Source organism: Capricornis sumatraensis, chromosome 1 (genome assembly GCF_032405125.1).
Source record: "Capricornis sumatraensis isolate serow.1 chromosome 1, serow.2, whole genome shotgun sequence".
NCBI lineage: Eukaryota > Metazoa > Chordata > Mammalia > Artiodactyla > Bovidae > Capricornis > Capricornis sumatraensis.
In genome coordinates this window covers 191233913-191255809 of record NC_091069.1, presented here as the reverse complement: position 1 = coordinate 191255809, position 21897 = coordinate 191233913, and positions in this window count along the sequence as shown.

Here is a 21897-nt window from a genome sequence, read left to right as displayed (position 1 = left end):
TCATTGTGTAGGGATTTGTTGGAGTTTTATTTATGCAGATTTTGAAGCAGTTGGAGATCATCAACATCCAATACACCCTCTGTCAAATATTTCTCTCCCATTGTTGGGTTATTAAAATATGGTCTGGAGGGTTGGGGGATCCTGTCCTTTTTAGAAGCAAATACTTCTAAAAAATAATCAAAAGGGAATTTTTTTATTTGTATTTTTTTGGTATCCAGGGTACCTCTGAGTAGTAGATTTTTGATCTCTAGCCCATCCTCAAAACTGAAAACCAATCCTCCATTTCTCCAAGGCTTACCTTTTCATCACTTGAAGACCAGTGGTTACATGATTTGGACCCACTGAGGAAGGTAGAATGATATCAGTTCAAAAGTATCGGATACCTGTGGAGCACTTTGCAAGATATTGCAGGATTTTCTGTGCTTTCTATAGAACTACACAGAAGTATTGCTGAGTACTTTGCAATATGAATTCCTGCAATTTGCAGGAATTTGCCGCGCTTTTCAGGTGATCATACTAGGTAAGTGCTTCATTTTTATCTCAATTGGTTTGATTTTGGGCTTTCATTATATTATTGCATTTAGGTTTTACATACTTGGGGGTTTGCTTTTTTAAAAAAACCAGTCTTTAATCCTATCTCTGATGAGCACCTGACTAAGCTTAGCTATATCTTTAATTGATGCTCTCTTCAACTCTATATGCTAAATTGCAATTCCATGATCTACCTAAAGAGATAGACAGTTTAATCAATGTACAAGTTACTCTACTTATTTTAAATAAATGCCTTTCAGACTTAGTAAACACCATTAGGGGAAACGCGGGTGGTTTAAAATCAGGTAAGTGATTTATGTTTCCTCAAATGAAGCCCTTAAATTCATTTAAGTAATGAAAAACTCATATGACCCTTAGAAAACTGATTTTGTATAAAGTCTTCTGTTTGCAAAATTCTGTAATTGAGCAGGATTCCTTTAAGATAGATTGAAAGGTACACCTTTGTTGGCAGCTGTTAAATCTTCCAGTAATATTCTAGGGTTCTAAGTTTAGGATGCTAGGATAGACCTTCCCCATAATATTTGTTATATCCCAAAATGTATTTATCAAAGGGGAAGAGGTTAATTAATATTATAATTAGCATTATAAAATTAAAGCTCTCTAGAATTTTTAAACATATGAGTATAGTGAGTGACAAATAATTACTGAGTTTTATGGATAAGCCTAAATGCTTTAATTAAACTTCCTGAGCTACCTAACTCTTAGCCATAAATGAATGCAGATACTGAGTAAGTTTCATCACACTTGATTTCTGCGTGATAACCACCCTGGTGACTATCACCACTTCATCCCAATGAGAAGGTGATAACTGTGTTTTCCTTGTTTGTGTGTGTGCCTAAGTTCTTATTCCTAGCTGGTACAGAGTCAGAATTAAAACTCAGATCTTCTGATTCCTAGCCCAGAAATCCTTCCAAAACTGTGCTTTTCTTGAATGCTCTCCTTCAGCACAGATGCTAAATAAATCAAACATGAATATCTAATTTATTCAATTTTAGAAGAAAAGTAAAAACACACCCTCTTTCCTACCAATTGGCAAGTTTGGTTTTTCACGTTAGAGTACTAGAGCTCTTGGTTGATCAGAAGCAATAAAGCTTCAAAATGTTACAGAAATTATAGATCACCAGAATCTCTTTTCATGAAGGAATCATGAACTTATTTTCCTGGGAGTTTCAACTTCAATATTTTTGTCTCTTATTCTCATAAATGTACTGGTACCAGTTAGATATTGGTGTAAATTTCTTATTTTAGAACATAGTTACTTAACTACAGGATTCCTTTAAATGGCAAAAATCCCTAGTGAATTTAAATTATCATTTGATTCAGAAAATCATCAATACTTACAAAAATATCTATCTCCAGCAGCCCTAAACTCCCACCACTAGTCAAAATTTGAGTTAAGTCTCTGAAAATCTCTTCTTTAAATGTCAATATAATCATAATAATAATTACCATTTGTTGAATGCCTACAGAGGGGCAGACTAGATGCTTTACATACATTACATCTTTAATCCCCGCGTCTGTCATTGAAAGTCTGCATTATTATCCTCATTCTAAAGATAAGGATAAGCAACTTGCCCAAGGCCACACAGCTAGTAAGTCCTAGGGCCAAGGCTTGAATCCAGGTCTCTGTGTTTCTGAAGTCTTTTCATTTCTCCCTGTAAGATGGAGAAATGAATGCATGAAATTGTGCTGATCAATGACACTGAGTCCACATCACTTTAAACTAATGAAAGTCTTGAAATAATTGCCCTAGGGAAGATGCCACAAGACAGATACTTATGATAAAGACTTGTCTTCATTTCCTTCATGACTTCACCTCAAATCCAATGGCTTCACCTTCCCGGCTCCATATTTTGCATCCTCTGGCCTGTCAGGGTAAAATTGGCTCTTTTTGGTTACTCAGTCTATTTCCCTTCATTCAAATGTATGCTTTGATGTAGAACCAAAGTCTGAGAATTCCAGCACCATCTGGTGACAAAGAAGGAACAGCCAGTCACCACCTGTCAGGCAGTCACAGATAGAAGAGTGACCGCGGCTGAGCCTGCATTGGCCATGTGTCAGCGTGCTCTCCTCCCAGGCTGCACTGCCCCGAGGTGGCCAGGACTCCAGACCTCTGTGCAGTGATTCATTGTAGGGTGTAGGGTTTCCCACTAAACTCATATCAGATTTGCAAGCATGACCAGAATACTCACGTGCCCTCATGCTGCAACCCAGTAAGGGTGAGGTCATTTGTTTGAAAGCATTTTTGCAATGCATGCCATATAATGGCTGGGTGGTTACTGATGATCCTGGTCTCGGTACTTGCATTTCCCCTGGAACTGCCTCTGGATCTTTGCATGCACTGTTTCCTCTTCCTTGCTTCCTTCTGCTCTTTATGAAGTTAATGCCTGCACATCCTTCAAGACTTGGCTTAGATGCCACCTCTCCTGACCCTCAAAGCTGAATTTAATGATTTTTCATATGTCACCATAGTAACCCAATGCCTGCTTTTCTTGCAACAGCTATAACTAATCTCAAAATGGTATTTTAAATTGTCTTTCTCTCCTAGAAGACTAAGATCAGTGAAGGCAGAGGCTTAGAGACACTGTTGCATCTAATTAAGATGGACTCTGAAATCAGACAAAACTAGTTTCAAATCCTGACTTCAGGATTTATGTACCTATCTTACTTTGGGTTAGGTTAACCCTGGACTAAAGAACCACCCAGAGCTTCAGCTTCCTTATCATCAAGACTGTGATAATAATATAAACTATCTTATTGAGTTGTTTTGAGGATCAATTGCAATAATGAATATAAAGTACTTAAGACAGTGCTTGGTGTATATGCTTGGTATATAATATTGATACATGTGTAATAAAAGTACAGATATTCTATAAATTGTTGTACCACATTTTCTATCATAGTGCCTACTTAATAAAAAATATTTGGAATTCAGATTGTATTAGAGAGCTTGAAAAAGACAGAACAGTTGACTACATTAACATGAAGCTCCCCTATTGGGTCTTAGAGGGTCTCTGGTCGTTTGTTTTCTTTTTCTGTGCTACTGTGAATAGCTGATAATTGCTTGTTTAGTGCTAAATCCTCCCATTCAACACCAACAGTTCCCTGCTTTTCTGCTCCAAATTAGCAGGAGAGGGGAGAGCAAAAGATACCGAAGCTGCAATTGAAGATCAAACCTGAGGTCTATCCAGAACCCACAAGACATAGCCATGAGTCCATCATCCTCACCTATGTGAGTCAGACTGCAAGTTCCAGGAGACGGAGAACTGCCATTTTTGTACAATGGAGCATTGCTAGCATATTGTATAGGTCTGACACATCCTACACACTCAATAAATGTTTGCTGAATGAAGCAGTAAACATATGTGAAATGTTTGAATCAACCCAATTTCTGCTGGGAACCATGGAGCCCTATGATTGACCAGGTCTGCCAACTTTTGAAACATTTTGCTTACATTTGCATTAGTAGTATCTGACGTGATACAGAGAGGACTTCTTACAAAGCCTGTATTCATCTTATTTAACTTCTAGGAGCTTTCCTCGTGTTCCATTAACTTCAGAATTTTGTGGACATGTTTACATTACCCATGCTGTTTGCTATTTACAGATTTGTTCCTCTACCTTTTTGTTTTGGCCTTTCTGGCCTGGAAAGACTAAAACATTTAGGTCTGTCCATGCATAGCATCCCTGTACTCATTTCAATTTTGTTGTCGTTGTGGAGTCTTTCAGTCTTGTTTGACCCTTTGCAACCCTATGGACTGTATCCCACCAGGTTCCTCTCTCCATGAGGTTTTCCAGGCAAGAATACTGGAGTGGGTTACCATTTCCTTCTTCAGGGGATCTTCCTAACCCAGGGATTGAACACACGTCTCCTGCACTGGCAGGCAGATTCTTTACCCCTGAGCTACCTGGGAAGCCCTCATTTCAATTACATTAGTTTAATTCTATACTAGAAGTTGCCTCCAGTATCTCCAATGACAGGCATTGGGAATGCTGAGACCATTCTCTAGTCCAGTGGCAGTCCTCCTTGGGGTCAGGTAGTGATACAAACTTCCCTCCAGGTGCAACACATTTTAGGATAAGGTCATAGCTTGTTTAATGTTTTCTTTCTAATTGCTTTCTCAGAGATGTTGGTTTTGTACTGGCCTCTTGGATGCTTCTGTGTTGCTTTTTTTTTCCTGATACTTCTCCGTACAAGCATGATCCACTTTATTACTCAAGACTTTTCTCTTATTCCCAAAATTCTTACAAAGGGAGGCAGCGTTATCTCCAGATTCTCAATTTGTTTTCAACCTGTGTGGTTGTGCAGACCTTGCTTTTCTTTTTCTATGCAGAGGGACCCAGCCTTGCTCTATTTCTGTGTTATGCAATGCAGAGCACTGGATTTGGAGTCAAAATACTTGGGCTCTAGACTTAATTCTGCTGTATCCTATCTGCATGACCTTTCAAAAGACATTAAACTCACGAGTTCTTTACCTGCAAATGAGGTTAGAACCTACCTCACAAGTTTTCTGTGAAGATTAGGGAACTCTATGGGCACCCATTGTGGCTCAGCTGGTAAAGAATCTGCCCACAATGCAGGAGACCCGGGTTTGGTCCCTGGGTTGAGAAGATCCCCTGGAGAAGAGAAAGGCTGCACACTCCAGTATTCTGGCCTGGAGAATTCCATGGACTACAGTCCATGGGGTCACAAAGAGTCGGACACGACTGAGCGACTTTCACTTTCAGAGAATACTATATGTGAAAACACCTTGCAAATGACAAAGTACTCATAAATGTGGGCTTCCCAGGTGGCTCAGTGGTAAAGAATGCCCCTGCCAATTCAGGATATGTGGGTTCGATTCCTGGGTCAGGAAGATCACCCGAAGAAGGAAATAGCAACACCCTCCAATATTCTTGCCTGGGAAATCCCATAGACAGAGGAGCCAGGCAGGCTATAGTCCATGGGGTGGCAAAAGAATCAACTACAACTTAGCAACTAAACAACTCATAAATGTAAGTTACTAATTCATTATCATCTGCAATGATGTATAGAGGATGGACAGGAAGGCCTGGCGTGCTGCGATTCATGGGGTCGCAAAGAGTCAGACACGACTGAGTGACTGAACTGAACTGAACTGAGCTTCTTCTAAAGAATTTAGTTGCCAGAGCATAAATTTCCCAATCTCTCTATGAGAACTTGACTTAATAACGTGCATTTATTTAAAGATCAATAAAACTGTATATACTAACCCAGTGTCAGTTTTTTGAAGGGGAAAAAAAATCCCTTTTCATGGGTTTATAGTTGGCAATGAAGAAAATATTAAAGAAACAAAAGAAGAGAACTTAATCAACAATTTTATTTGTTCTTCATCAGCTTGTGCTGTAGCTAAACTAGGATAGAATAGAGAATGTTCTGCCTCAACAATTCATTCTATAAATGTGTGATTCAGTCAATATTCCAATCAACATTTATTGGATGTTTGCTTTGTGAGTACTATGCAGTTTATGTAGATATAGTTTTTCAGTTGCTAAATTAAGACTTTTGTATTTATTATTGCAAAAGCATCAGATTCTCAGTCTAAAGCCAAACTACAGAATTAAAATACAATTCTGCATATGAAAAAGATGAGTAATGAATGATCCCTGTTTTAAGGCACTTAAAATTTCATTGGAGAAAGAAAAAAGATAAACAACTCACTCTAATGCCAGCCAGAATAAAATGAAAAGATGCAGAAAAATTTGAAAGTCACACTATGGTGTCTTCTGTCATATCATAAAGAAGTGATAGCGGTTGGAGCTTTCAGGAGATGGGAAAAGAGTGTAAAAAGAATATGGAAGAAAAGACTGTCCTGTGAGAATTAGACAAAGTAATTTCCTCTTTTAGTAAACTCTCCTTCAGTTCAGTTCAGTCGCTCAGTCATCTCTGACTCTTTGTGACCCCATGAATCACAGCACACTAGGCCTCCCTGTCCATCACCAACTCTCGGAGTCCATCCAAACCCACGTCCATTGAGTCGGTGATGGCATCCAACCATCTCATCCTCTGTCATCCCCTTCTGCCACCCTCAGTCTTTCCCAGCATCAGGGTCTTTTCAAATGAGTCAGCTCTTTGCATCAGGTGGCCAAAGTACTGGAGTTTCAGCTTCAACATCAGTCCTTCCAATGAACACCCAGGACTGGTCTCCTTTAGGATGGACTGGTTGGATCTCCTTGCAGTCCAAGGGACTCTCAAGAGTCTTCTCCAACACCACAGTTCAAAAGCATCAATTCTTCGGTGCTCAGACTCCTTTATAGCCCAACTCTCACATCCATACATGACTACTGGAAAAACCATAGCCTTGACTAGATGGACCTTTGTTGACAAAGTAATGTCTCTGCTGTTTAATATGCTGTCTAGGTTGGTCATAACTTTCCTTCCAAGGATCAAGCATCTTTTAATTTCATGGCTGCAGTCACCATCTGCAGTGATTTTGGAGCTCAAGAAAATAAAGTTAGCCACTGTTTCCACTGTTTCCCCATCTATTTGCCATGAAGTGATGGGACCGGATGCCATGATCTTAGTTTTCTGAATGTTGAGCTTTAAGCCAACTTTTTCACTCTCCTTGAAAAAGGAGAAACTCTCCTTGGTTAATGATTTTTTCCAGTTTTATCTTTTAGAAAAAAATAGGATTCTTCTATTCCAAACAGAGTGAGGAAGAACATGCTTGGCTAAGAGAGAGGCTCTGCCCAGTTGGCCAAAAGGATGTGTTTGGTGGCAGGGCTGGGGACCCTTGAAGGAAGCAGTGAGGGTGGTTCTGAGGCAACTTGAGTTTCATTTGTGCTATGCTCCCTCTAGGCAAAAAGAAGAGATAGATTTTATTTCATGGATGATGGGAACCTAAAGAGGCTTAGAGGAACAGCTGTGACATAATTCAGGAAAAGGCAATTTGAAGACTGGATCTAACAGGCAGGCTGAGATATCAGTGATGTGAAATTATGAAAGATGAGGAACTTGGTTAGAGAGCAGCAGAGCAAGAGGAATGATGGGCAGTTTGAGATTCTCAGATTAACGAACCTGATAGGTTGACCAGATTGATGGGCATCCCCTTAGCATTTGCTTCCTATGCCTCAGTTTTGAACTGAATCAGACATACTGCTTTGTGAAGAGGGACGGAAAATGTGAACCATTGATTTCAATGGTCTTATCTTAAAGACACTGACTTTAAATGAAAAATGTTAAAATCTAAGCAATATAAATGGTAAGGGGACTATTTTGAGGAAGCGGGAGAGCAACTGATGCATGTGCATTTCTGTGTGGTGTGTGGTATGTGTGTATGTGTGTGTATGTGTGTGTGTCTGTGTGTAGCCCATATTCTTTGCTAGAGATACTGATTATAAGAATGCCAATTATGACAGAATAAGACTCAGTAGTTAGGACTCTAGAGAATATCATGCCTTAATCACCCACTATTGATACTTACTGTGGAATAAAGTCTATTTTTATCTTTCTGTAATACTCTGTACATTAGAAATAGCCCTACAGTAAGTATATAATTAAACTCTGTATTTCTGTAACATTCATTTCAAGTACTAAGGCAGAGAAAGAATTGAGTCATAGCAATCAATAAACATAGCCCCTGAAGTCTTTTTAATTGTTTTTATTTTACTTTTTGGCAGTCTGTATCTTATGGATGAAAATAAATACCTCCAAATAGCTGGCTTGACATAATTAAAATATTTAAATGGAATCTCTGATAGTTCAATTGTTTAACTATAATTCTTCACCTATAAATGTCAGGAATGTGTTTTCTTACATCTATCCATTTCCTGCACTTCAAATCTCCCTCACTGTAGGAAGCATCTCCAAAGAATGAACTTCCCTGTCCTCTAAGCCTTCAGAGGAAAGCTCTGGGCTTCAACCTTATTGTGGCCACAGCTACTCTTAGGCAGAGTAGAAGACACAACAGTCTATAATTAGGTCCTATTACAACAATGCTGTGGGTGAATGGAACATACTCAAATAACATCACAGGCAAGATAGGACCATCCACAAGAAATCAGGTAGGCCATCTAACATCAAGTCTTGGCAAGCCCTAAATGCCAGAAAAGTATGCAATATGTATGATAGGATATTGAAATATCTTTTTTTCTTTGAATGACAAAGACAAGATTGTAGATGTTGATAAACGTTGTTTTAAAATGCTCCAAGGCTATTCACTGTTGCTTTATATAATGATAGTGGTTACTAGTACAGAGTGCATAGGATTAGATAACCAAGGTGGTGTGATCACTCACCTAGAGCCAGACATCCTGGAATGAGAGGTCAAGTGGGCCTTAGGAAGCATCACCATGAACAAAGCTAGTGGAGGTGATGGAATCCCAGTTGAGCTATTTCGAACCCTAAACGATGATGTTATAAAAGTGCTGCACTCAATATGCCAGCACATCTGGAAAACTGAGCAGTGGCCACAGGACTGGAAAAGGTCAGTTTGCACTCCAATCCCAAAGAAAGGCAAGGCCAAAGAATGCTCAAACTATTGCACAATTGCACTCATCTTACATGCTAGCGAAATAATGCTCAAAATTCTCCACACCAGGTTTCAACAGTATGTGAACTGTGAACTTCCATATGTTTAAACTGGATTTCAAAAAGGCAGAGGAACCAGAGATCAAATTGCCAACGTCTGTTGGATCATTGAAAAAGGAAGAGAGTTTCAGAAAAACATCTTCTTCTGCTTTATTGATTACACTAAAGCCTTTGACTGTGTAGATCACAACAAACCATGGAAAATTCTTAAAGAGATGGGAATACCAGACCACTTTACCTGCCTCCTGAGAAATCTGTATGCAGGTCAAGAAGCAACAGTTAGAACTGGACATGGAACACCAGACTGGTTCCAAATAGGAAAAGGACTATATCAAGGCTGTATGTATATTGTCACCCTGCTTATTTAACTTATATGCAGAGTACATCATGCGAAATGCCAGGCTGGATGAAACACAAGCTGGAATCAAGATTGCTGGGAGAAATATCAATAACCTCAGATATGCAGATGATACTACCCTTATGGCAGAAAGTGAAGAAGAACTAAAGAGCCTCTAGAGGAAAGTGAAAGAGGAGAGTGAAAAAGTTGGCTTAAAACTCAGCATTCAGGAAACTAAGATCATGGCATCCGGTCCCATCACTTCATGGCAAATAGATGGGAAACAATGGAAACAGTGACAGACTTTATTTTCTTGAGCTGCAAAATCACTGGGGATGGTGCCTACATCCATGAAATTAAAAGACACTTGCTCCTTGTAAGAAAAGCAATGACCAACCTAGATAGCATATTCAAAAGCAGAGACATTACTTTGCCAACAAAGGTCCATCTAGTCAAAGCTATGGTTTTTCCAGTAGCCATATATGGATGTGAGAGTTGGACTATAAAGAAAGCTGAGTGCCGAAGAATTGATGCTTTTGAACTGTGGTGCTGGAGAAGACTCTTGAGAGTCCCTTGGACTGCAAGGAGATCCAACCAGTGCATCCTAAAGGAAATCAGTCCTGAATATTCATTGGAAGGACTGATGCTGAAGCTGAAACTCCAATACTTCGGCCACCTGATGCAAAGAGCTGACTCCTTGAAAAAGACCCTGATGCTGGGAAAGATTGAAGGTGACAGAAGGGTATGACAGATAATGAGATGGTTGGATGGCATCATTGACTTAATAGACATGAGCTTGAGTAAGCTCCAGGAGTTGGTTATGGATAGGGAAGCCTGACATGCTGCAGTCCATGGGGTCACAAAGAGTCGGACACGACTAAGTGAACTGAACTGAACTGCACAGGAATAGGACAGAAGAAGAGAGCCACAGGTCTGCAGTTACTGCTCTTTAACCTTGAGAAAGCTACCTGAACCTTAGTTTTTCCATCTACGAAATGGAGATTATGATGTCTCACAAAGCTGTGAAGGATCCAATGGAATAACCCACGTGAAGCTTTAAGGACGCTCCTGGCACATAATAAACTCCAAAATCTTTAACAAATATTAGTTATGAAAAAGTGCTTTGAAAATAGTACAAAGCATTATGTATCAAATTATTATCATTATTAAATGTGATAACTATTCACTATAAAATGCTAGTACCATATCAGAGTAGGGTAGCTCAAGATAAAACCATATATGTATCCATCTCCCTCAAACCCCACTCCCATCCAGGCTGCCACATAACACTGTGCAAAGTTCCACATGTTATACAGTAGATCCTTGTTGGTACTTTTTCTTTTTTTATTAGGGATGTCACAGGTGTTAAATACTTAACAAATTATAAAATTCATAAATAGTTTTTAAATGTATCCTCTAGATAAGGATTTTCTCCCCAAAATGTTTAATAGTTTTGTTCTTTTTTTAAACACTACATGGAAGATGTTGCCTTTACTACTCCTCCACATACTGCTCATTTGAAGTGTCTGAGATGTCAGATTAGAGACTTGCAGCCCCCTCAGCCACACTATGGCTCAGCACTAAAGCATCCACCTGCCAGTGCAGAAGGCCTGGACTCGATCCCTGGGTTGGGAAGATCCCCTGGAAGAGGAAATGGCAACTCACTCCTGGGTTTTACCTGGAAAACCCCATGGACAGAGGAGCCTGGTGGGCTAAAGTCCTTGGGTTCTCAAAGAGTTGAGCATGACTGAGCAGCTAACCAAGTCACATGCCACTTCTGCTTGATTTACCTGTCAGCATCCACTCTCTCTGGGCTGAATGTTTCTTTGGTCTTGTTGGGGGGACCTTGCTCTCCTGGCTATCATAATCTGGTGTAGCCTCTAGGCCAAGTGAGTCTAACTCATTTTCAGGTTTTATTTCTTCTTTGAGAAAAATGTAAATAGGGAAAGAGGATAGGTACAGTGGAAATTTGGGGGAGGGCAAAGTGAAAGTGTTAGTCTCTCACTCGTGTCTGACTCTTTGCAACCCTATGGACTGTAGCCCACCAGGCTCTCCTCTCCATGGGATTTCCCAGGCAAAAATACTGGAATGGGTTGCCATTCCCATCTCCAGGGGATTTTCCTAACCCAGAGATTGAAACTGGCTCTTCTGGGGGAAGGCAAATAGGGATAATAAGAGACATCAGCCAAGTAATTGCCCTAAATTACACACTGTCTGTTAAATGGCCATGAGCAAGGACTGAGGTGAAAGCTGAGTGTGGAGTGCTGGGTGCTTTCTGGGTGCTAACTCTGCTAACTGCTGGACAGAAATACTCTCCTAAAATTCCTAGGAGTTCTTTCTCAAAAGACATATTGTTTGAGGGGCTATAGATTGAGACCCTTGGGGTGCAGAGAAGAAGGGTAATTAATTTGGCAAACCGATTCCTTCTATCCTCCATTAATTAAGGGAAACTTGTCAGTATTTGGGGTATACTCCTTCACGTATTTGGGGTATGCATGTTAACACAGAGAGATACAGTTCAAAATAATCTGAATTTGTACTAAATCCCATTAAGTTTCTTTCCCCTTATTGTGTCTATAATAAGAAGCAACGAAACAAGCATCTTTAACAAAATAACTCCTTTTGTTTTTGCTACAAGGTCTCAATACCTGCTAAAACCATGAACTTGCAGTGTAACAAAGGTAAAATGTGGCTAGTCTTCACCTAAGGCAATTCTGAGATAGGCACTTCAGTTTTATTATGAAGTGAAGCTGCTTAATCCCAATGAAGTCCTGTCTGAGAAGAAGCAAGAAATCCTAAAGGTGGCAGGGGTCATCGTACTGACAGACCTGGGTTTGAATCTGTACTCATTCACCGGCTGTCTGTGTGACCTTGTGTTCCAAGCCTCTCTCTGACTTTAAAATGGGCATAATTGTACTACTAACTTTAAGGATTAGCTACTGCAAAGACCTAAACCCTCTGTTTTATCTGGCCCCTAGGAGGCATCTGATAAATAATCTTTGCTATCTAAAGAGTTGAGCTGGCCTGAATTCAGTGGAAATAAATATGTCACCATCATTAGACTCTCAAACATCAGGCAGATATTTTTTTAAATGTGGAAATCCTATGCTGCAGTAGACTTGGAAGAGCTTTGAACACACAGGTCATGAGGTCTTTACAACCTGTTTAGTTTTTTAAAAATTTGCTTTAATTGGGATTTATTTGTATCTGGATGGTAAGAGGGATGTATTTGGGCAAATGTGACAATGCGAGAAGCAAGAGTCCTTTGTTTCAGCTCCCCACTTTGGATCCCTGAAGAGATCATCCCAGTCAAAACCTTCTGAATGCAGCACAAAGAAGGTTCTGATTCTGAAGAAACCGTGCAGTCCCTTTAACCTGCACAAAAATATTTCAAGGGTAACTAGAAAGTACGTAAGAGGATTCAGACATTCCGTGACATACATTTAAAATTCTTCCCTTTCCAAATGAGAGCACCATAATATGCAGAAGAGAAGTGCATCAAAAAGATGAGGGTCCTTTGAGGCAGGCGCTTGGAGAGCTGTGTAAGTATTATTTGAAAAATAATCCTCAAAGAAGGATCAGGAGAAGAAAGCTTGTAAGTGAGGAGCATAGAGCCTGAGGCTCTGTATTTGCAAATGAGACTCGGAATATGAACTTGGCCTGCTCAGGTAATTTTACGAAGTTCGAAACCCTGAGCAGAGTAGCCAGTTACCCAAAGCCTCTTACTAAATGTCTGAGAAAATACGCTCACCCTCATGCTGCATGAACACTGGGGAACTGTGGACTGCTCTCCGTCTGCCTGAGCTGAGGACATGGAGTTAGGAGCTGAGCGCATGCGTTGCTCTCATGGGGCATTCTGTAGAAAGCCTCACTCAGTCCACCCAGAAAAAAGTAAAATACCAGCCAGATTGCAGCTGAATCAATAGCAGCAGCACTACCAGGCTACTAATCAAAAAGGATAACAATAATAGTCCTTATTCAAGGAGAACTCACTAGGTACCAAGCACCATTAGAGAATATATGTTATTTTGATTTTTACAACAATTCTGTACGGAACATTCTATTTTTGTTCCCCTTTTATACGTGGAAAAACTGAGGCTTGGTGATTTGGTAACTTGCTGCATGTCACCTCTGGTCAGTGGCAAAATAATAACTTGAACTCAGTGTTGCCAAGCTTCTGTTTACCATATAGGCAGAAGAATCTAATAACAAAAGGGGAACAAATAAGATGCTTGATCAGAGGTTCTTATCTCCGACATTCAAGTTTTCTTTGCATTCTAAGGCTCAGCTGGCCCGGGAGTCACCCCTGACTTTTCAAAGATCCTTAAATGCGATTCATCATTTTTTTCCTAATTTGTCTGACACTACTCCCCTCTACACCCTTCAGAATATACTTGAAAATCAGTATAATCTATCATCATTTTACCTTCCTCCCTAAATGTTATATTTAAAATATTTAATATTTGTAACTCCTTCTGAGGTTATTTTCCTTTGTTAGGTACAGAACTAAGGCTGTGTTAGTGAAGGTATGGGCTAAGCTGCTGTAACAAAGTATCTGTGACAGACAATGGCATCAATAATCTGGTGCTGTGTGTGTTTAGTTGCTCAGTCTTGTCCGCCTCTTGCAACTCCATAGACTGTGACCTGCCAGACTCCTTTGTCCATGGGATTACTCCAGGCAAGAATACTGGAGTGGGTTGCCATTTCCTTCTCTAGGGTATCTTCCCCACTCAGGAATCAAACCCAATTGCAGGCAGATTCTTTACTGCCTGAGCTACAAGGGAAGCCCAGCTAGAAGCTAGAAGTTTATTTACTTCTAGATAAGCTAGAAATTTACTTACCTCTTTCTACTGTCTAACGGTTCCTGCCTGGTAGGCCACACTGGCATTCTCAATGTTTCCAGGGTTGTTCGTTTGAGCCATCAGCACTTCGCAGACAGCAGGAAGGATGCCAGGAATAATGGATGGCAAATGGGTTTGACTTTGAGGAGATGACCCAGAATGACAGACATCGCTCCAGCTCCCATCTCACTGGCTCAGATGCAGCTTCACAGGTATACCTAGTTACAAGGGAGTCCAAAAAATGCAGACTTTTATCGTCTGTGCTTATCTGCAACTCAGGTCTCTTACTATTAAAGGGAAAATCAAGAGGGTGGACACTGCGGACAGGTGGCTGCCTGTGCCACAGTCTTTCTGTCTGGTCCCAGTCTAGTTCTATTACTGAGGCAATGGAAGTATTAAGTACTAAGTCTCAAATGTTATACTTCATGGACTCAGTGCTAGAGACCTTAAAAATAATAAGCAAATAACACCAAAATAATCAGAGAATCGTTTGTGGACTTTTAGGACATGTCAACCACTTCACTAGCAAAAATCTGTGGTCAGACCTGCATCAAGCTAGTTGGTTGGGTTGCCAGTACCAAAAATACAGTTAGTAGGGAGAGTTGTCTTTAACAAGCTGCAAAATATTATACTTGCTTCTTGGCTTGGATGAGTGATGTATCAATATAAAAGTCCATGTTATGGGTTGGGGATTTGTTTAGAAGTAATAGGATAAAACTGCTGAAAGAGATTCTGTCCAATTCTATGTTTTAACCAAAGAGGAAACTGAAGCTCAGAGTAATTAAATGACTTCTCCAAAAGTAATAGAGCTGGCTGATAGAAAAGTATTTTGTGGAAGTGCTGTATTTGCAGGGTTAATGGAATGAGTGAATGAATGAATGAATGAATGAATGTTTGAATATTAAATAAATATGAAAGGTAAAGCAAGAAGTCACTGAAGAGACTGAAAGTAAACAAAAACATTGTCACGGACAGGTAAACAGACAGATGGCAGCTTTAAAAGGTCACATGGCACTCATACTTAAATTTTATGAGATTTAAGCTTTAAATGGGCCACCCTGAACTAGACATTTATATTTAATTTTCCCTGGGAACTGTTTTGGCTTTGCCTATAAACACATCATGATGACAGCATGTAGGTTCCGTCTTCTAAAGCTCTGCGTATTCCAGAATTCAATCAGGTTAGGTCAGATACCTTGACAACCAGGAGCAGAATCTTCAAAAGAAACCTAGAGCAACTCTTTGAAAATGTATTTTTCCTATTATTAAGACAGGGTACTGTCTTGCTGTGCTGTTTTTTCCTATACCTTGACAGTGTTTCATGAGTCACCTTTGCTCAGCCTGACAGCGGAATGGTTCAGAAGGTCACAGCCTTCTTCCTGGCTCAAAAAACCTGCACATTCCTGGGACGAAAGGCATTGTTTCACAGGAAGAAAGCTTATTAGGTTAAGAGATACATTAATGAGTTCTGCAGCCGTTTATGTGCTGTAAATAAAGAAGAAGACAAAGGATACTATGGAAAAGGAAGCCAAAACACACAATGAAAGCCTTAGAAAGTTGAGTTTTCATACAAAAAACTATCTGAAGAAAATCAGAAAGAAAAATTAATTTGCTTCTTTGCTCCTTAGAACACTGATTCCAACCTTGGTTTTGTGACACTCCAGGATGTCCCCAATTATCTCAATGACTGTCATGAAACGTTCCAAAGAATTCTTGAAATGAAATTAGTTTTATTTCATTTAAAAATAAATGGCCAGCCTCTCTTCAAAGAGTAAGGGAATCAAATGAGCAATTGGCTGCCACCTGCTCAAAAGGTTTCCAGGCACCAGGTTAGGTCTGATGAAAGCTGCAAAGCCAATTTAGAATGGAAATTTTTAATACTTATCTAGACATTTATATCCTCCCAATCCACCTGAGACTTCTTTTTTTTTAAAAAAATATAATACTAATAATAGTGAGAATGATGTTGTTGAGATGTTTCCTTCACGAACCACCCATGGTGAGGTGAGGCTGCAGAAAACACTAGAAAGAGCAAAAGGTTGAGAATCAGATGATTCTGCCTTGGAAATTGTCTGGGTCACTTAACTGTGGAAGGACCTTAGTTTGTTCTTCTAAGCAATGGGGATAATAGCAAGTACTGACTTCCTAGGAGTGTCGTGGCATGAAATGAGATGATGTGTGTAAAGCGTGTGGCGCAGTAGCTGCCTCACAGCATCTACAGTAATGGAAATGCTTTTCTTCCTATCTTCTGACTTTTGAGATGGAAGAGCAAGCTGATGAAAACCTCCCTGGTGGGGGTGCTGGGGGTGGCCCTGTGTGATGGTGCTGACCCAAGTGTGGAGGAAGGAGTGTGCCTGCTACCCTTGGGGATGACCAGAGTCCCCACCTTTTTCTCCACGGAACTGCACCTCACCCAATGGCTGAGCTGTTTTCTACTCCTTTCCCATTAACACCTCTGGGAGGGCAGTCCCCCATGCCTCAGAGATAGTTCCGCTGCACTATTTAAAAAGTGGAGAAAAGCACGCGAAGCCAGTGATCTATAAGCATATACTGAGGTTAAAGCAGCAACGGGGGTAGGCGGAGAGCGGAAGTGCTTTCTCTTGCGCAGGAAGTTCTTAGAACATGAGAGCAGTGAAAGGGAGTTCGAGGTCTGTCTTATTATCAACACCCTCCCTTAAGGAACAAGGAAACAGACCAGGAGAGGGGGGGTGGCTTCCTGCAAACCACACAGCAAGTTAGGGACCAGGCTTTCCTACGAACCATGCTGCTTCCCCTCTGTCTTGTGGCATGTGCGATAGTCAGAATTAGGGGAAGAACTGAGTTTTACCAGCCTCAGCAGGTATCTCTACTTTTATTTTCACTGAGATAGATGTCTCAAATATTATCCCAATGTTCAAATAGAAAAACTAAGTTCTAGGTAAGTTAAGTCTTCTGCCTAATGACACAGGACTTTTAAGAAATGGATTTTGTTTTCATGTGAGCCTTGAAATCAAGGTGAGGGAAGGGCTGTAATGAGACATGATCATAAAGAGAAGTCATAAATATGAGTCAAGCCTTAAGGCATGAATGAGCAATCAGATATATGTGTAACAAAGTAACCTGAACACATACCCATTGCTAATGGAAAACAATGCACAGGAACAGAGCTTAGGAAAAGAAAGCGTGCATGAACACCTTAAAAATGTGTTTTGCTAAATCAGGGTCTTTTGAACAGTCAGAGAAATAACGCTGCCACTTCGGGTCTACACACTGGGTAGCACTCTTGAGGATTCCCCCTCCCAGGTGCTGTTTCGGTGTCAGGCTAGAGGCTGTGCTGGTGGTGCAGTTTTAACCTGTGTTCAGTGCAAACACAGCAGTGTGGGCAAAACAAACAACGGGGTAACAGAGGAGAGCACAAACAAACAGCACCGGCTGTACACTTCAGAGCAAAATGCCCCAGGTATGGAAGTGCCGGGGAGGTTAAAAGGTCACCTGTCAGCCACGTTTGTCCACTCCCCTTAAAAGGGTAATTGTGAGTAAATTTGCTTTCCAAGGAAGAAGCTATAACCTTTCTTAATGTATATGCTGTGTTAATCAAGATGTAGCTGAGCAGTTCAAATGGCTGAAACAAAATATTTGGTGAAATTCAACATCTTACCAGGCCACAGTCACCAATGTGACCCCACCATATTGCCCTTGGGTATCATTGAGGAGCCCCCTGAAAATCTAGCAGTTTGATCATCTTGCAGCTTGTATGTAAAGGAGACATTAAGAATCGGCAACCAAAGGAAATACTCAGATTTATATTTTAAAAAATATTCTGTTTCTTACTTAATTTACCCCTCAACACGCCAAGTTATATTTGATTTTTTAGCAGTATCATTCTTGGGTTGTATTTAGAGCCAGTTCACAATTCATGACATAGCCTAGTTATGAGAATCCGTATTATGTTCCGAGGGCTAGCATATAAAGATAAGTAAAAATGATCTCTGCTCTCAAAGAGTAGAGAGGGTGGAAATCAAGAGAAGAAAATAAAATTACATTTCTTCCACTTTTCCCTCAAAAAAATCATATGATCACAAGTAGATTATAATTGCCACTAACAATCCATATTTCTAACACTAAATCGTTTATGTATTATATTAACTGCATTTGTAAAGGAAAACAAACGGGTTTAAGATGTAGCTTCATAGTTTACTAGCAGTGGCTCTGAACAAGCTCTCTAACATCCTTGAATCTATAAAATGGAGTTCCTAACATTAACCTTAGAGGCTGGCAAGGCTCCAAAGTGCATGGAGCACCTAGGGTGGCATGGGACACGAAGTAGGTGTTCAATAAATGGTGACATTATTATTTCTAGCTTACTCTCTGTCTTCAGGGTTCTAAGACTTGTCTAATTTCAATTACAAAGCATTTAGACAATGTTTCAGATAACTTTCAGTCTTAAAAATCTGTAGAGAATTTTCCCAATGTTTTTCTATGTTACCACTTTATGGTTTTTATTCATGTAAACATATAAACCGACATGGATAACGTATATGTTATAAAACCTGAGAAACATGGGGACCAATCATTTAAGTTAGAGGATAAAACATCACTAATATTATTAAATCTTCTCTGAGAGCTCTTAAGTATTGACATTTACTATAGATTTTTTACTTATTTTATTGCTACATTCTTATTTCTCAGAATTTCAGATGATGGTTTTAATACAGTGTTTGTCAGAATGGTAAAGGAAGTGGCAGGGAAGGCAGAAAACCTGGGAGTGGAGTAGGAGAATTACAAGGAGGGAGCCTACTGATTTTCCACAAGATTAACATTAAATATGTCCTGAACACGAGGTAGGGGGAATTTAGGCTGAATCCCAGAATCCCATTGTCTATGTGGGAGCTATTTTTTGCTCTATGGTTTCAAAAAAATATAATAAAACTGCATTTTATTAGCACTTTATAAATTTAAGTACGCCAGGGAAAATTGCCTTATTTAACATTACTTAGTTACCTGAAAGGCACAATGTTAGAAACTAATATTTTTACAGAAGACTGACATTAATAATTGGTTATACTTCCCTTAAGAGCTTAGTAATCTTTGATGAATAAAAAAATTCTCTTCTGAAGAGGAAAATAAGAAAATGTTTTAGAAAGTAAACAACAGTTGACAGAGGGCTCTTTCCCTGTCTAGTAACCCAAAATGACCATCATAATCACTGATTAATGTCTATACAAGTATCTGTCACAGGAGCATTCTAAGTAATGCTACAGACTTGCTATGTTCAAAGAAAACAAAAATTTCCTGCCAGTGGTACACAAATCAGACTTCTCATATAAGGTCAACAAATGCTGAAGTAAAAAACATGAGAAAAAATGCCATGGGGGAGGGAAGGATTGGGAGTTTGGGATTAGCAGGTGCAAACACTTATACATAGAACAGATTAACAATACGGTCCTACTGCACAGCACTGGGAACAAGAGTCAATATTCCATGATAAACCAAACTGGGAAAGAATATGAAAAAGATTACATATATGTAAAAGTGAGTCACTTTGCTTTACAGCAGAAATTAGCACAACATTGTAAATCAACTATACTTAAATTAAAAACATTTTTTTAATGCCAAAGTAACAAGTGTAAACATTGGAAAGGAGGCTTATATCTTATTCAATTTTAATGTTAAAAATGGAGAGAAACATTAGCTTCGAGTATAACACAATGTGCATGTTTCCTTTTTGGTTACCTATTGTGGCCACTAATTAAAAACTTCTGTATTTTACAAAAGTTCTCTGGCTGACTTCCTGTAAAACTTTCCTGAAAAGATCTTTTGGGTTTGTTTTTGGCTTGATTATGTTCTTTTTTTTATGATTCCAACACACTTACAAATAGGCCTAAAGTACTCTTTCTTAAACCATAAGCGTATGGACAATAAAAGGAAGGTATTCTGTGCAGTCTAGGAGATAATAGTGTCCGGTGCCTGGTCAGCAGTAATAACCAGATGTTCAAATCATGCGTTTGGTGCTAATACCATCCAAAGTGATTCCCTGTAGAAATCCGTGCTCTGTGAAGGGGTAACAGAGCTTTGCAATGATAGAGTAATATTTGCGTTTCTTATCTTTAAAGCATTAGTCATTTTATTGTTTTCATAAGGAGTTGTAGCTATAGTAGATGTTGTTAAAGAAAGCCCTGAGAAGTGGATAGAGAAATCTTTTTGCTTTCAATTTTTCTTAGAAACCCTTCATGTGCTGCCTCTCCAGGCCATTGCCTGGCACCCCCACCTCCATCAGACACACACACACACACACACACACACACACACACACACACACACACAGAGCACTGGTGCGTCTCTAGTCTGGCCTATGCTGCCTGGGGGGTTTCTGCGGCAGCTGTGATATCCTGAAGGGTGTGTGAAATTGAAGACAAACATTTTTACTAGGAGTTTACAGCCTTAACAAAGTAAACTGCAAGCCCTCCAGGTGTCCTTGATGGTGGGAACAAAGGCCTGTGGTGCAGCAAAAAGAGACCTGGGTTTTGAATTAGAAGGAGCTGCGTTTGTATTCCTGCTCCAAGTTCATGGGCTGGGTGAACTTGGGCAATCACTTTCTCTCTGAGAGTCTAGGCTTCATCACGAGTCAAATGGGGGTGCAGACTAGATTGTTTCTAAAAGCCTTTATCCAGTCCTAGGAGTCTACAGTTCTAATGTTTACATTACCTTTTATATTTTATTAGTTACTTTCCCATAATTTTTTTTAATCTTAAATGCCTAGGAACCAAAGAATAAAATTACATTTCTGTCATACTTTTTACTTTGAGTGATATTTTTTCCTCCTTATTTTTAAAAATTGAACATGGCCTTTAAAAACAAGCAACAAAAATGAGACAGAAGTTGCTGTTAGGTATCTCTTCTCAAGAAGCCAAAAGATGGTGGTGGTATTTTGGTACTGCTTCAGAGCAAAGGAATTCTTATTTACTTATTACTCTAAGATAATTTATTTTTCAAATATTCCAAAAAAGTCATCTTAAATCCTAGAGGTTTCATATATGAATCATTATTAATTATGAAATTTTGTATCATGCATTTTAGTTTACAAAACCTGCAGTTTACCTGCAGGATCTCATGACCTCACCTAGCACTGGTCCCACTCTATTAGACTGATGTTGTTAAGACAGATACTAAGTCGTGTCCAACACCTTGGAACCCCCATGGATTGCAGTACGTCAGTCTTCCCTGTCCTCCGCTATTTTCTGGAGCTTGCTCAAACTCATGTCCATTGAGTCAGTGATGCTATCTAACCATTTCATCCTCTGCCACCCCCTTCTCCTCTTGACTTCAGTCTTTCCCAGCATCAGAGTCTTTTCCAAGAGAGATACTAACCTCTCCATCTGACTGGTGGGAAGTTGAGGCTCAGAGAATTGCTGAGGCTCTGCAGATACCCCTAGAGCCAGGGTCTGAATGCACATACCTCCTAGTGTAGGGTGTCATGTAAATGTTCATGTGATTAAACTAAAATTATTCATTTCAAGGCTACTACATACATCGAGTGGCATTTCACCTGGATTTGGTCAAGGAGTTTAGCTCATTGCTAGTTTGAAGTTTAGATTCCTTGAATGCATAAAATGGCTCAAAAATTGGCCAGGGTTCAGATT